Source organism: Botryllus schlosseri, chromosome 6, assembly GCF_051294905.1.
Source record: "Botryllus schlosseri isolate E-star chromosome 6, Bs_hap1, whole genome shotgun sequence".
Lineage (NCBI taxonomy): Eukaryota > Metazoa > Chordata > Ascidiacea > Stolidobranchia > Styelidae > Botryllus > Botryllus schlosseri.
In genome coordinates this window covers 12341784-12355251 of record NC_137241.1, presented here as the reverse complement: position 1 = coordinate 12355251, position 13468 = coordinate 12341784, and the positions used below count along the sequence as shown (strand labels likewise).

The window sequence follows — 13468 nt, the reverse complement described above, 5'->3', positions numbered from 1 at the left end:
CGTATGGCAACCCTAACTTAACCTAATATACGCATCACAGCAAACCACGAAAACAATCTGGTTTCATTGGTTGTTGCTCAACCGTAAATTGTTCACAGGCCATTCAGTTATCGTTCTACTCCATTCAGGTTTCGACGTAGGATGGAGTGCAAACTCTCAAACTGTGTTTATGTATTCATCCGCGTCATCGACAGTAACTTTCGATTTCTCCTTCCGAAAGCATTATCATAAAGAGCATGTAGCACATTTATCATCCAACAGCATCATATCATATCCAAGAAACCTCAAAATTCACATAAATCACAGTATAATGCGTAAACAGTTCGGCGAATAATTAGCAGACGCAAATGACTTCAGAATGGTCACGCTCGACTTAGGCGACTCGCGATCGTATTGTGACGTATCAAACACAGTGGTATCGGGTTAGTAAATATTGAATCCACAGCCCCATTTACGGTTTCCTCCTTCGTTGTAGGTCAGGGGTGTCAAACATACGGCCCGCGGGCCGCATTCGGCCCGCCAGACGTTTTAATCCGGCCCGCGAAACAATTATGAGCAAATGCAATGTTTGTATTATTCAGCATATTTCTAACAAAAGTTGAGATTTTCAGTAAAAAATACTTTGACGAAAATAATCCCGCAAGACAACCAATGTCGAACAGGTTCATAGGCTACATTATAACCACCCGACGGCAGTGTTGAGTATTCACTTCAGTTACCATTAGGTGAGATTGACACCGCATCTCGGTAAGGCAAAAAGGGCCAAGCTAGTTCAGAATTATTTGGAAAAAATGAAACAAAAAATTGTATTCGCAGAGACGAAAATACAAATGTGAAACCGTTGTATGTACGATACATGAATCATATAATGATTACATGAAGAATATAATTCAAATAAATTTGATAGTACCGTTGCATACCTTTTATTCGGACCCAAATGGCCCAAGACCTGCCCCAGCACCGGTCTTCAGAGAAAGCCGAATTATGATTTAAAAATGATTAATCAAATCCCATCGCCCGACTATACGCCGCATCAAGACTAAACAACTTATATTGTTGTTAGAGCTACTGTTTTACTGGTGGCTGCCTGCACTCGATCGACAAAGCATCGTAGTTTTATGAATGCGATTGTTTTGCGAAAAACGGCGTTGTTAGCATAAATCGCGGTATGATCTGTAATGTACTATTTTGTGTACAATTGCATTATTATGTATAGCTTTGATAGCATTTCAGTGAAAAACAAAGGTGTGTGGTTTTGAAGAGGTAACATTTTGGAATCATTTTCCAGTTGTCCGGCCCGCGAGCGATTAAAATGTTTGAATCCGGCCCGCGACCCAAGTTGAGTTTGACACCCCTGTTGTAGGTCATCCATGTTGTTGCACGCTCATCATTTAGTGAAAAATATTAGACGACTAAATAGGATACACATATCTACCGGAGATGAGCATGGATTAGGATTAGGTTTTGAAAAAACAGGATTTGTGAAATTTTGTCGGATTTGGATTGGATTTGGATTAGACATTTTTTTCAGAACGGATTAGGATTTGGATTGGATTTAACTATTTTCTGGGAGATTGAAATGTCGTGTGGCGAATGGCGACAAACTTTATTCAGATCTGAATTAATGTACTTATGGTTACTAAGTTATCTTGAATCAAGTGAATCGTTGGTTGTGAAAGAAAATTTCCGAATCCCTCCATTGCATAAATTAGTATTTTTTCTGAATTTCCAGTTGGAATCGGATTAGGATTGGACATGGACTTGAATATGAAAAAGTTATGGAATAGGATTTGGATTTGGATTTGAAGGTTCGGATTTGGATTGGATTAGGACATAGAAATTTCAAATCCGCTCATCTCTGATATCTACCTCAGTCCTTAGCAGAGAGAGAGAGAGAGATATATGGTATTCCTTTTCGCCTGCATCATCGAGATGCTTTGACGACGGAGATGCGATACGGCCTTTGTTGTAAGGTCATCTAGTCTGCACCCCCGGTTTTTTTCTCCTCCATGCTATCCGTGATTGCTGAGCGCCTTTGCTCAGTCATAAATCGATACCTACAATCTATTCGAGGCTCATGTATTTAGCGTCACCTAACCTATCGCCATCGACCTGTCGTATCTGAGGAATTTCGTCGGCCCTATCGCCCGCTTTTAACAGCACGCGAATGGCTTCAACAAGGGTGGTGGAAACGTCGTCAGTAGTTCACTGATTGAATACCAGCCCTGACTCTTATAATTCGTTAATACTAGTCAGCGCCCAAGATCACCGACCACATCCTTAGTCGCATGCCACCTCTTTCTGCTGTTTGTGTTTTATGCTATCCCGTTATTACTTTATGCATGTAGTTTGCATGCCTCATCTTTACATAGCTCAGGCCGAGGCAGGTGCCTGATCTCTTCATTTTATCACAATCTTGTGGTGTGGTGTAGCCTACTGATTGATAACAGTGTTAATAATAAACTGAACTGAATGTTGTTCCATCAATAGGCTACTCATCCATCAATATCATACCCGAAAACCCATTTCAATAACAACAGGTGTATATAAGAATACACTGTTATATGGAAGAGTTGTATATTTCAAACATTAATCAAAGCAGCAGGAGAAACAAAACATGAAAGAAAATTACCCATGCCACTTCAGTCGGACTTCTTGGATTTAGGCAGAGGATCATCACATACACTTGTCCACGGGTTGATTGAAGCGTGAGCGTATGTTATATTGCCCTGCTTCGTCCTCTTTATGGCCTCTCACTGACACAAAGTATTGATAGAAAACCGAACTTGTGAGATACCCGGATTTCTAGAATATCTGCCCGATAACCGCTGGGAAAAATGTTAACCATTAGTTGACATATGGTATTATTAACACAATGAGCTCTTACCAATCATCCAAAAGTAGCTTCGAGAACATCTTGAGTCAGTACTCGCAGCGCAACAGACACCATTTACCTGCTAACAGACGTTTCACGAGTCTCACCGTATTCTTGGTAGTGAAGACCAATCCAGTTAATGTCGGAGTGGCCATCCAGCGGTTGCCTTCCCCTGGGTGGTTCGATTGAACTTCATTCTAAGAATTTCAGTTAGTTGGTTATCTAGAAATTATCAAGTACATTTGAAAAGAAACTGACACATGAAATTCTTTGGATCCAACTAACCTGCCAGTCTTTCAAGTATTTGATGAACGTCTCTTCAAGCCACACCAATCTCTCGTCTTCGACAGATTCATGCCCTTGTAGGTGACGATGTTAAACCAGCGGTCAAATAAAAGAACAAATTCTGCAGTCCCTTGTGAATTTGGTATAGCATGTCTCAATGACATACCAACTTCATGGCTCAGTGTGTCTTTTGCAAGGCCAACTCTCATCTGACAAAGATTAACATATCAGCATAAGTAAAATTAATGCATAACACAGTATCGCACCTTGCTATACGAGTCGAGTGCAGTGTGTGGGGCAGTGAGCTTGTTGGGCAAGTGCAGAGGCTGAGCACGATCCCTTTCATAGAGTTCCTTGATGTGGGTCCAGAGTATGTCTTGGCGATTTTTACACATATATTTTGTGTCTCCTGGCTTTGATGAAAACAGAGAATTCCTGGCTGTCTGATGACAGAAAATTGATGGTCATTTATGAAGAAAATTATTGATTTGCTAATATAATTCATCTTCATAAGATGACTTGTGTCAGAACAAATCAATACCGGCTCATCGACCCTACATGGGTGAGACGCAAAGTAATTCTCATAATTGGGATGGGTCATGGATCCATGAATGATGTTAAAAATGTACGGTTGGTCTGGGCCCCATCTGCAACTACTGCATGGATATGCACTTGATGCTGCTCACACAGAAGTAGTGCTTCGCAGTACATTGAACATAGCTGGTAAGCTGGGGTATACGTTGTAGGCCACCATGACAAGGGTGTGGATATTTTACGGTCAAAAGCCCGCACGTAGAAAACTGTACAAAATGATGATTCAGAAAAGGATCGCACGAAAAGGGTACTTTCAAAGCTAATCAATTTCACAGGTGATACTTACTGACTATATGTGTCGCAAGTTTCTCGGGAGCCGATCTATGACCGCAGTCGACGTAGCCTAGTATGCGATCATCTTGATAGACTAAATTTTCTCTCACTAGCGAACAAAGTTATTGCCATTATATCATTCAAATTATCTTAACAACTTTCCAACTTTCATCTCATCTACAGTCAAGTAAGCATGTAGGCTACTGTTGCGCCAAGAGCATTCAATTCATTTCGTGCAATCTCGCCAATACCTGGTCGAGATCCACCAAAGTTTCTGTAAGTTTAACATGCCAAATGTTCAATTTATGATGCGTAAATATAGAAAACATATTTACCTGTACATCCTTAAAGTTGCCGAAAATGGCAGCGTTGATACACCAGTGGAGCGAAGCATATGATAAGAAGATGGGGATCGAGCACATAGCTCAATATCCCATCTCACAACATCCGGACGGTACCTTCGGGCATTATATTGCCTCTGTGCATTGTGGCACTATTCGCTGAAGAACAGTCTTTGACAATCATTCATGTTGCCTGATTCCAATTCTAAGAGCTCCTGATGACAAAAGCAGAAGAGATCAGAAATATTCCGATATCGCTATAGTGCATCATAACTGTGATTACCAGTAGCCTATGTCTCGATGTAGATTCTCTTGCATAGTAACACATTCCTCGCCAGCTATGCGATCAACACTTCCCTTATTGGAGTACCGTTTGTTGAACTTGGTGTTGATGTCATATCTTCCACACGTGTTACAGCTTGAGTCATCCCTTACTGAAAACAGCCGACTAGTCACACCCAAAAAGATATACAACTTCAACTGCCGTATGAACTGACCTACTACTTCACAGTTTGGAGCTCTTGTATAGCAGTTTTTAGTTGCTGGATGATTCTGATTCCACTCTAACAAGACAAGATCTTTGGTATTTTTAGTGGGATCTTGAACTCCATGACAAAGTTTCATACCTTGCAAGTAATCTGCAAATCACATCTGAACTTCTAACTTTTAATTTCATCGCTTACTAGACCAAATACGATACCTGAATACTGGTGCAGTGTTGAATATCTGATGTCACATTCAATACAGGTTGGCGAAAACTTCCATCCATCGGGTGCAGCACTCACAATCTCAAGGTTGCTTGAAAATGTTATTCTGTCATACACGATTGGTTTAATTTGCGAAAGCAAACATAATCATTTGATTTTGTTTATACCTCAAAGTATTTCCTATAGGAATCACATCATCCTCCGATGCATATGTCTCGATATACACCTTACCTCTTGCTTCATAAAAATTCCACATATCTTGAAAAAATATATCATACACCAAATTAATGTATAAAGTTTGAGATTCGGGCTCACCTTTGATCAATGAATTCAGTGCATGAACCGCTTTCAATACATTTCCTATACTGTTGTGCCCCATTTTTAGCGGTAATGGCTCTCTGACAGCAGGTAACTTTCTAGTCAGTTTCAATACATAGAATTTATGTTCATGAATGCATTGTAAATAATCTGACTGACAAATGATCAACTATGTCTAGCTCTGGATCTTCATCAAATATCTTCCATCTATATTGGATACTATTATCGTTCAGAACATAACGGCAGAAAAGATCCTCGGTATTCATAATACTGCATGGGTTCCAAATCTCACACGCTACCTAAATATCTCTCAAAACGATGGTACCTTGGGAACACTGTACCTGGCCGGCATGTTTTGTTTTTGGCATTGCTCCAACTTTAAGGACTTTTCTGAAGTTCTTTTGAACTATATCACAGTCCTCAAAATGACTTTCACAAATCGAGGCACTGAAACTCCAAGTTATGGAAGAGAATGTGAGAAACAATTACAGGCAAGGAAACTTACTTTTCCTTATGGAGAATTTTTTTTATGTTAACTCCTTTGCTCGAGTCACGAAGTGACAAAGGTAAATTTGTGAGATCAGCATGATGTTTCCTCTCCTTCTCATCCCTTACATATTCCGGCCTTCGTACTTGCAAGAGGGTCTGACCTCAGATTTATCCTTCCACCGAAAACGAGAATAGCTACATCCGCGAATCGCGCAATTATTTGCCGACATTTTTATGAACTTATTATCTGTATGCGAGATTCGTTATACGTAAATTGCTATAAATGGAGTTTTACAATCTGTCATTGTGGCAAGTCTCACTATCTAAATGCAGTTATTCTACCAATAAAACTTTGACAGGATGTTGGTACCGGTACCGCAAACTCGTTATTACCTTGACTCCCCTACCATGGCTATAGTACAAGAGGTGGTCTGCTGTGATAACTATTACATGAAAAATCCCCAAATAACAACTCACGCCAACTTTTAACACCTACGTTTGCTAAAAACTTACAACTGGATCGCTAAACGATCAATGCAGACCTGACGAAAACAATCAATAAATAACATATACTTCGTCGTTTCCATACACGGCCGACGGACGGCCGAAAGGCCATGTCGCATGCGTTGTACATGTCGGCCGTGTTTCCATGAACAGGCGTGATCCGACAGTGACTTGGCCGAACTAGGTCGGCGAAGCGTTCGCGATGACGTTTTTGACTTACTTAGTAATAATTTCATAATAATCACAAGATTGCGATAAATGACTCGGTAGGAATGAACCGAGATGACTTTGTAGCGGTCATTCAATCAAACAAACAAACCGCTTTCACCTTGAACACGTAGTCCTAATTCCATCCAACATGTAAACTGGTCATGACGAACCACTTGCTTAAAACTAACAGAAGATAAAATAAGATGGAAATTAGGTGGTAGATCCTAATGTGTGGGAGATATGGATATGGGATATCGTGGTCCGATAATTTCGAGCGCATAATAGTAACTTGTCCATTAGTCTACCAGTAGGCTATTACTGTTTCGTCGTCTTGATTCAGACATGAACTTCGAGTGTCGTTTCGATGATTTGCTTACCAGGGGAATGTGAATAAGTTTACCTAGTTTGCGGTCAAACGGTAGCTTGTATTGTATCCATGCACCAGGACACAAACCCTCGAATTGTGGCAGCAGCGTATGTGAGTAGATCGCGAAGAAGATTTCGGTAGCCTACGGGTAATTCGTAGCAGAACCGGTAATACTAACTTCCGTTGCAATCATAATTAAATTCCTGGTTTCTCAATGCGTCCGAGATCCGTCCGGAGTGCAGCCATGGTTAATTTGACACGAAAAGTGTATTCTAAGTAGCAAATAGCAATTAGCTAATCGAAGACACAGCGCAAGCATGGCCGAACGGCCAAGCCGAAGTATTCACTCGACATGTGTGTGCTTGCGCAACAAAATTCTCTCGTTCGTCGGCCGAGTCTCTCGAAAATGGGCCCATCGGCTGTGCATGAAAACGCAGTAATAGTGCCGGGTCGCCTAAGTCAAGCGTGACCATTATGAACATCAGACAATGGGTTTGCACTCCATCCTACATCCTCTATGGTTGTACGACTCGAACATCTGGAAGAATCAGTAGTAACGGCTCCTCGACCTAAGGTTTAGTAGAGTAGATTCTTCTACTTTTCATTCAGTGTGCATGCTCACTGTGCGTCTGTGCATGCTTCTTTACATCGCCTAGGCCCATGTGGGTGTCTGATTTCGAAGCCTACCGTACTCTAAGTCGCTTCGACACCTCGATATCTTTTTATTGTATTGCATTCTTATAGTGTTTTGAAATGATGTAATTTTAAAAATACTGATACTGAACTTCAGATCATCCATACTGCTTATCCTTCATGTTGTTTATTCTCACACTCGGCGCATATGATAAAAACTGCAATTTCCAGTTTCAAACCACCGCTCAGTCAACATCTGCGAACCAAGAAACCCCTCAATCATTTATATGGTCAAATGATGGGTATCAAAGCCTTACAGAGACAGACTTTTTACCAAAAATTACAACGAAACTCGTGGAAATATTATTTTATTATGAAATACGAAAGAGGATAGTTGGAGACGTAAGAGCTATTGAAAATGGAAAAGCTATGGTTTCTGCATTTAAGGTGAAGGCATGTTCAGCATTGAACATTGGGACAGATTTTCTTTTCAGTGACATTGTCGCTGCTGAAATATAGAGGCATGTCCTATATAATGTTAAGGCCAGATGGAGTAATTCTAAATACGGGATGCGAGTGTCCTGGAGGAAAAGGACCTACAGTGTCCTGTAAGCATTTGGCAGCACTTTGCCTCATGGTTGCTGAGTACACGGAGCATGGTCGACTCTTCATTTATGCGTCATGCGCTGAAAAACTTCAGACATTTCATCGGTCCCACAAATTATACACAGGTAACAGAGCTTTTTCACAATCGCGAACATTCCGGAATCACTCTGAAACATTTTGGTATTGATTCGGTCTTTTAATCTGGAAAAGTAAAGGATAAATTCATAATGTCAACAGAAATAGCCAGGCAATCTGAACTCTTATGGTAGACACTAGACTCTTAATGTAATATTCTATATTTACACTTAGGTAAAATTTCAAAAATGCAAGACTTATATCCACCTCCGTCTGTTACAATTGCTCCATTGGAAACAAGCAGCACTTACTTACAGGGATGATTACCAGTGAACTCAGACCTCGGTGAACTCAACCTTACAAACTGGGCCCTCGATGAACTCGGCCCTCGGTGAATTTTGTATTAAAACAGAATTTACTGAATTTGGTCTTGATCAAAAACTACTCTCGCGCTGATTCCCAAACTATAAATGAAAATGTGGTCCTCTTTTCAGACTTCCAAAATATGGTAACCCTAGATAATATGACTGGGGGATATTCATGTCGGGGCACCCTAATCTTGGGATACCCTAACTTGGACCTTAACCCGCAACCAACCCGACTATCCCCTCCTCCAACCCTAATATCCCCCCTTCCCCAACACTAATATCCCCTTCCCCTACCCTAATATCCTACTCCAACCCTAATGTCCCCCAACCCTAATATCCCTCCTCCCCTAACCCTAATCTTGGAATACCTTAACCCCAACTTGAACCCCAACCCACCACCAACCCTAATATCCCCGACCCCCAATATCGCCCTCCCCCAACCCAAATGTCCCCCTTCCCCAACCCTAATATTTCCTTCCCCCAACCCTAATATCCCCTTCCCCAACCTTAATATTTCCCTCCCCCAACCCTAATGCCACCCCAGCCCTAATTTTCCACTCCCCTAACACTAATGTCTCCCTTCCCCCCTACCTTACCCTACCCAACTCTAACACCCCTCCTCAACCTACAGTTGCAATAACGAGCAGACAACGCATGGTTGATATGTGAGCAATAACAATCGTTGGGATATAGTTTTCATCTGAAGAAGTCACACACAATGTACAATGCGATAAGACCCAATGCGATGTCATGAACAGATACGAGGATGTCGCACGTCCGCCCCTCGCCAAGTCAATTCAACACTGAGCCGACCACGCGTGGTCGATATGTGAACGCGCTTGACGCTTGCGCAGTCCGTGATCACGTGATATGATCACGCCGTGACTGCGTGATCTACGTATGCCCTGACCTCCTTACAATATTGACAAATCACTTGATAATAACATTATTAGTTTAATAATTCATAATAATACTTGTTAATACACTTTATTACAAAATTTCACGAGGTCCGAGTTTGTAAGGCTGAGTTCACCGAGGTCTGAGTTCACCGGCAACCACAGGGATTATGTGCGGTCTATATTTCTGAATTACTGTGCCACTACCTCTAAAATCTGGCTATAAGATATGTATACAGCGAAGCAGATCTTCAACAATGCAGCAATGGACCATGACTACCTGGAATTTCCATTCACTGAATACTGGATAGATCGTTCCTTGAAAGTGAGTAACAGAATAAGGCATATATAATTGAGAAAGGGAGTAAGCCACAATAGTAAGTTTCACTACAAAGCGTCTAAACATGCATATGGCAGTAAAAATTCTAGACAGGCAAATAATTATTTTTTATGAATTGACCATCCAAATAGATAACTGATGAGGAAGCGCAACGTATTCAAGAAACAACATCACTGCAGATGCAGAGTGAATGCAAAAACGGAGGTTAGGGACAGGGAGGTTATAAAGGCAACAAACAGGAGAAATATTGAGTTACTGTGTGAGAATATTTTTGCCTACAAAAGTTTCAGCTCACCAGCTATTTTACATGGTCGATCATACGAACATACGGCAATTGAAGCTTTCACGACTGTAACCGGCATAGAGGCAGCCCCATGTGGACTCTATTAATCCCGAGTTTCTATATCTTGGAGCAACTCCTGATTCGCAAATTTCACTCGACGGCCTTCTTGAAGTGAAATGCCCATACAATGGCCTAAATAGCCATATCACAGCAGCTTCAATCAATTTATTTCCATTTCTTGTGATCAAAAATCAGAATATTGAGCTGAAAAGAAGCCACAATTATTATTATCAAATAAAGGCCAACTTGGATTAACAACTAGAAAATATTGCTATTTTGCTGGTTACACTTTCAAAGATTTATTTATAGAAAAAATTACATTTGATAAACTATTCTTAGAGAAATATATTTTACTGTTCACTTCTATGAAAATCATTGGAGGAAACTCCTTTCAAAAAAGTTACTTTGTTAGGATTGCCCAGAGGTGGTCAAAGTAGCCAAGAAAACTACTCAAGTAGAAGTAGAAGTAGCGACGAGAAAATCTACTCAAGTACAAGTAGAAGTACTTCTTCCATAAGCACCCTAAAACTACTTGAAGTAGAAGTAGAATTGACTGACTTTAAAAGTACTCAAGTAAGTAAGTAGTTGCGAAAGGTGACGAGCTTGATTCATATTGATGCATACCAGCAGGTATCCAATTTTCGATAGCATAAGCACCCGTCCACATCATGGGAAGAAATGCGATACTTATCCTCTGTTTTCTCGAACAGCACGTTTTAGAAAATAGCATGGTATGGCGCCATCCCCCATATTATAAGGTCCGTAGTTTAGTCGAAGAGCAATACGGAGAAGTTGTATAGGATACGATGTAAACACTTTGCGCGAAGAGTAAACGTTAATAAAAGATATGGTGGACCGTAAAAATGCGATACTGTGTAGCTCTGTTTCCGTAAATTAAAGGCATTATTAGTACACTTGCTTTTATACTTCAACATGTATGTTATCCAGACAAAATAACTGATTTTAATTATAACTCAAAGTATATGATACTGCATGGGAATTGAAAATGAAACATAAATACTACTTCTAAAAGCGGAACACGTTTTTCATGCCTTTGGTCCAGAAAGTTTCAAAGGTGGTATGCTAAATCAGCTCTAAAACTAACAAAAAATGTTAGAGTCCACTTTGCCAGGTCAGGACGCGCCATGGACATGCTAGATTACGATATGATAAGTAAATGCTACATTGCGAAACATCAGTTTCAAACGTTTTGATGATCCATATATACCGTGATGAATTATTTCATATGGGCGAAGGGGGCAATGTGGTGTGAACGCAGAGATATCTAGATATCCCTGTGTGAACGGAACCACGCCAACCCGCTACCTAAATTATATTCATCGATACTTCCGTGAAATCATACAGGTAACTCCGTATTCACTGCGCGCGAAGCGCGACGAAAATTCTGGGCTTTACTCAATTCTTATGAAAATTAAATGTTGATACTCCGTGAAAACAGCCCCGAAATTCCTCAGGCTGTCTTCCTGATTGAAAGATTGAACTACTTCTACTTGGCAAACTGAAAATAGCGAGAAGTAAGTAAGTAGATCACAAAATATTACGAAGTAGAAGTAGAAGTAGCGAATATCAGATCTACTTGAGTAAGTACCAGAAGTAGACGATAACTACTTAAGTACTTCGAAAAAGTAGAAGTACTTCGTTACTGACCACCTCTGGTTATATGTTATATTCTTTCGATGTTCAGTTCAATAAAACTATTGTTTTGTTTACCTGTTGTTTCTGAATTAGCGGAGCGAGGCAGCATTCAAGGCTCAAGATTTCTATTTAGGAGTCTTGCGTGCAGTGTTTACACAAGTAGCGTCGCTTCATACTCTGGGGTATGAGAGTAATTTACATACACCTGAGAAAAAGGTGTAACATAGGAAATTACCGGTATGCTCTGTGGAATCTGCTTGCACCTGGCAAGCTACATCACATTTACTTTTTACGCTTGCGCAATCAAAAAAAAATCCCCTGTCTCCCTGACCGTCTATTGTCTAGCTATATTCTGATGCTGACATTCATCCTCCAAATCAACGTTAAAAATACTTCTCCGAGAAACCATTTTCTCTGTTCTAGCAGATGGTAGCTTAGATACCGGTGTGCTAAATTGAAAAACGGACGGGACGGCACGGCATTTTTCAACTTTCTGTAACGGCGCTTGCTGAGTGATCCAGTTGGCTGCACGTAATCTTCTTCCATGAAATTACTACTACAAACGCTGTCGCGATACAAGTTAGGTCTCCCCATTTCTCCTAATCGCTACCCGCCACTTCAACACTAAATCCATGTCAGTGGGAAACATGTGACCCGATGATGTACTATTACATCTGGGGACACAGCAGTACTGCGGCATACCTCCGTTGAGAGCTTACAATCCTAATCAATCGAGCAACAAAGATGACTCACGGTACTGATCAAAAGCTCCGAGTAAGTTCTCTAATAGGGGTACATATACTTTGTCAATGTCGGCAATGTCGGCGCAATGTCGGCAATGTCGCAATGTCGGCAATGTCGGCGCAATGTAGGTACAATATACGAACTTATACCGTGCAATATACTTATATTCAAATAATTATAACTGATATTATACTTGACCGATAGCAATGTCGAGGATGTTGCCGCAATGTCGATAATACCAGCGCAATGTCGACAATGCCGGCGCAATGTCGATAATGTCGGCGCAATGTCAGCAATGTCGCCGCAATGTAGGTACAAAATACGAACTTATAACTTACAATATACTTATTTAAAAATTTTTTTAGTAGATATGGCTCATCTTGAATTGGGTGAGTATGCTATGCTTGATATTTTACTTGACCGATAGCAATGTCGATAATACCAGCGCATTGCGGCGACATTGCTGACATTGCGCCGACATTATCGACATTGCGCCGGCATTGTCGACATTGCGCTGGTATTATCGACATTGCGGCAACATCCTCGACATTGCTATCTGTCAAGTATAATATCAGTTATAATTATTTGAATATAAGTATATTGCACGGTATAAGTTCGTATATTGTACCTACATTGCGCCGACATTGCGCCGACATTGCCGACATTCACAAATTAGATGGACCCCTCTAATAGCAGACAACAACTATATACTTTGTTTCCATGCTCGTGCTCGGCCGAAAGGCCATGACGCATGCGTTGTACATGTCGGCCGTGTTTCCATGAGCATACGTAACCCAACCGTGACTTGACCGAACTAGGTGCGTAGGTTGGCGAAGCGATCGCG

General features: G+C 40.8%; 1 long non-coding RNA gene across 1 annotated transcript; it reads right to left on the bottom strand.

Annotated features, from left to right (window-relative positions):
- Positions 1-7959: 7959 nt before the first annotated feature.
- Positions 7960-12589, bottom strand: LOC145441207 (uncharacterized). Its single transcript, XR_013915771.1, has 3 exons — positions 11956-12589; positions 10177-10428; positions 7960-8403 (listed from the first exon to the last, which is right to left on the bottom strand). It is a non-coding gene; the product is annotated as an uncharacterized LOC145441207 (long non-coding RNA).
- Positions 12590-13468: the final 879 nt, after the last annotated feature.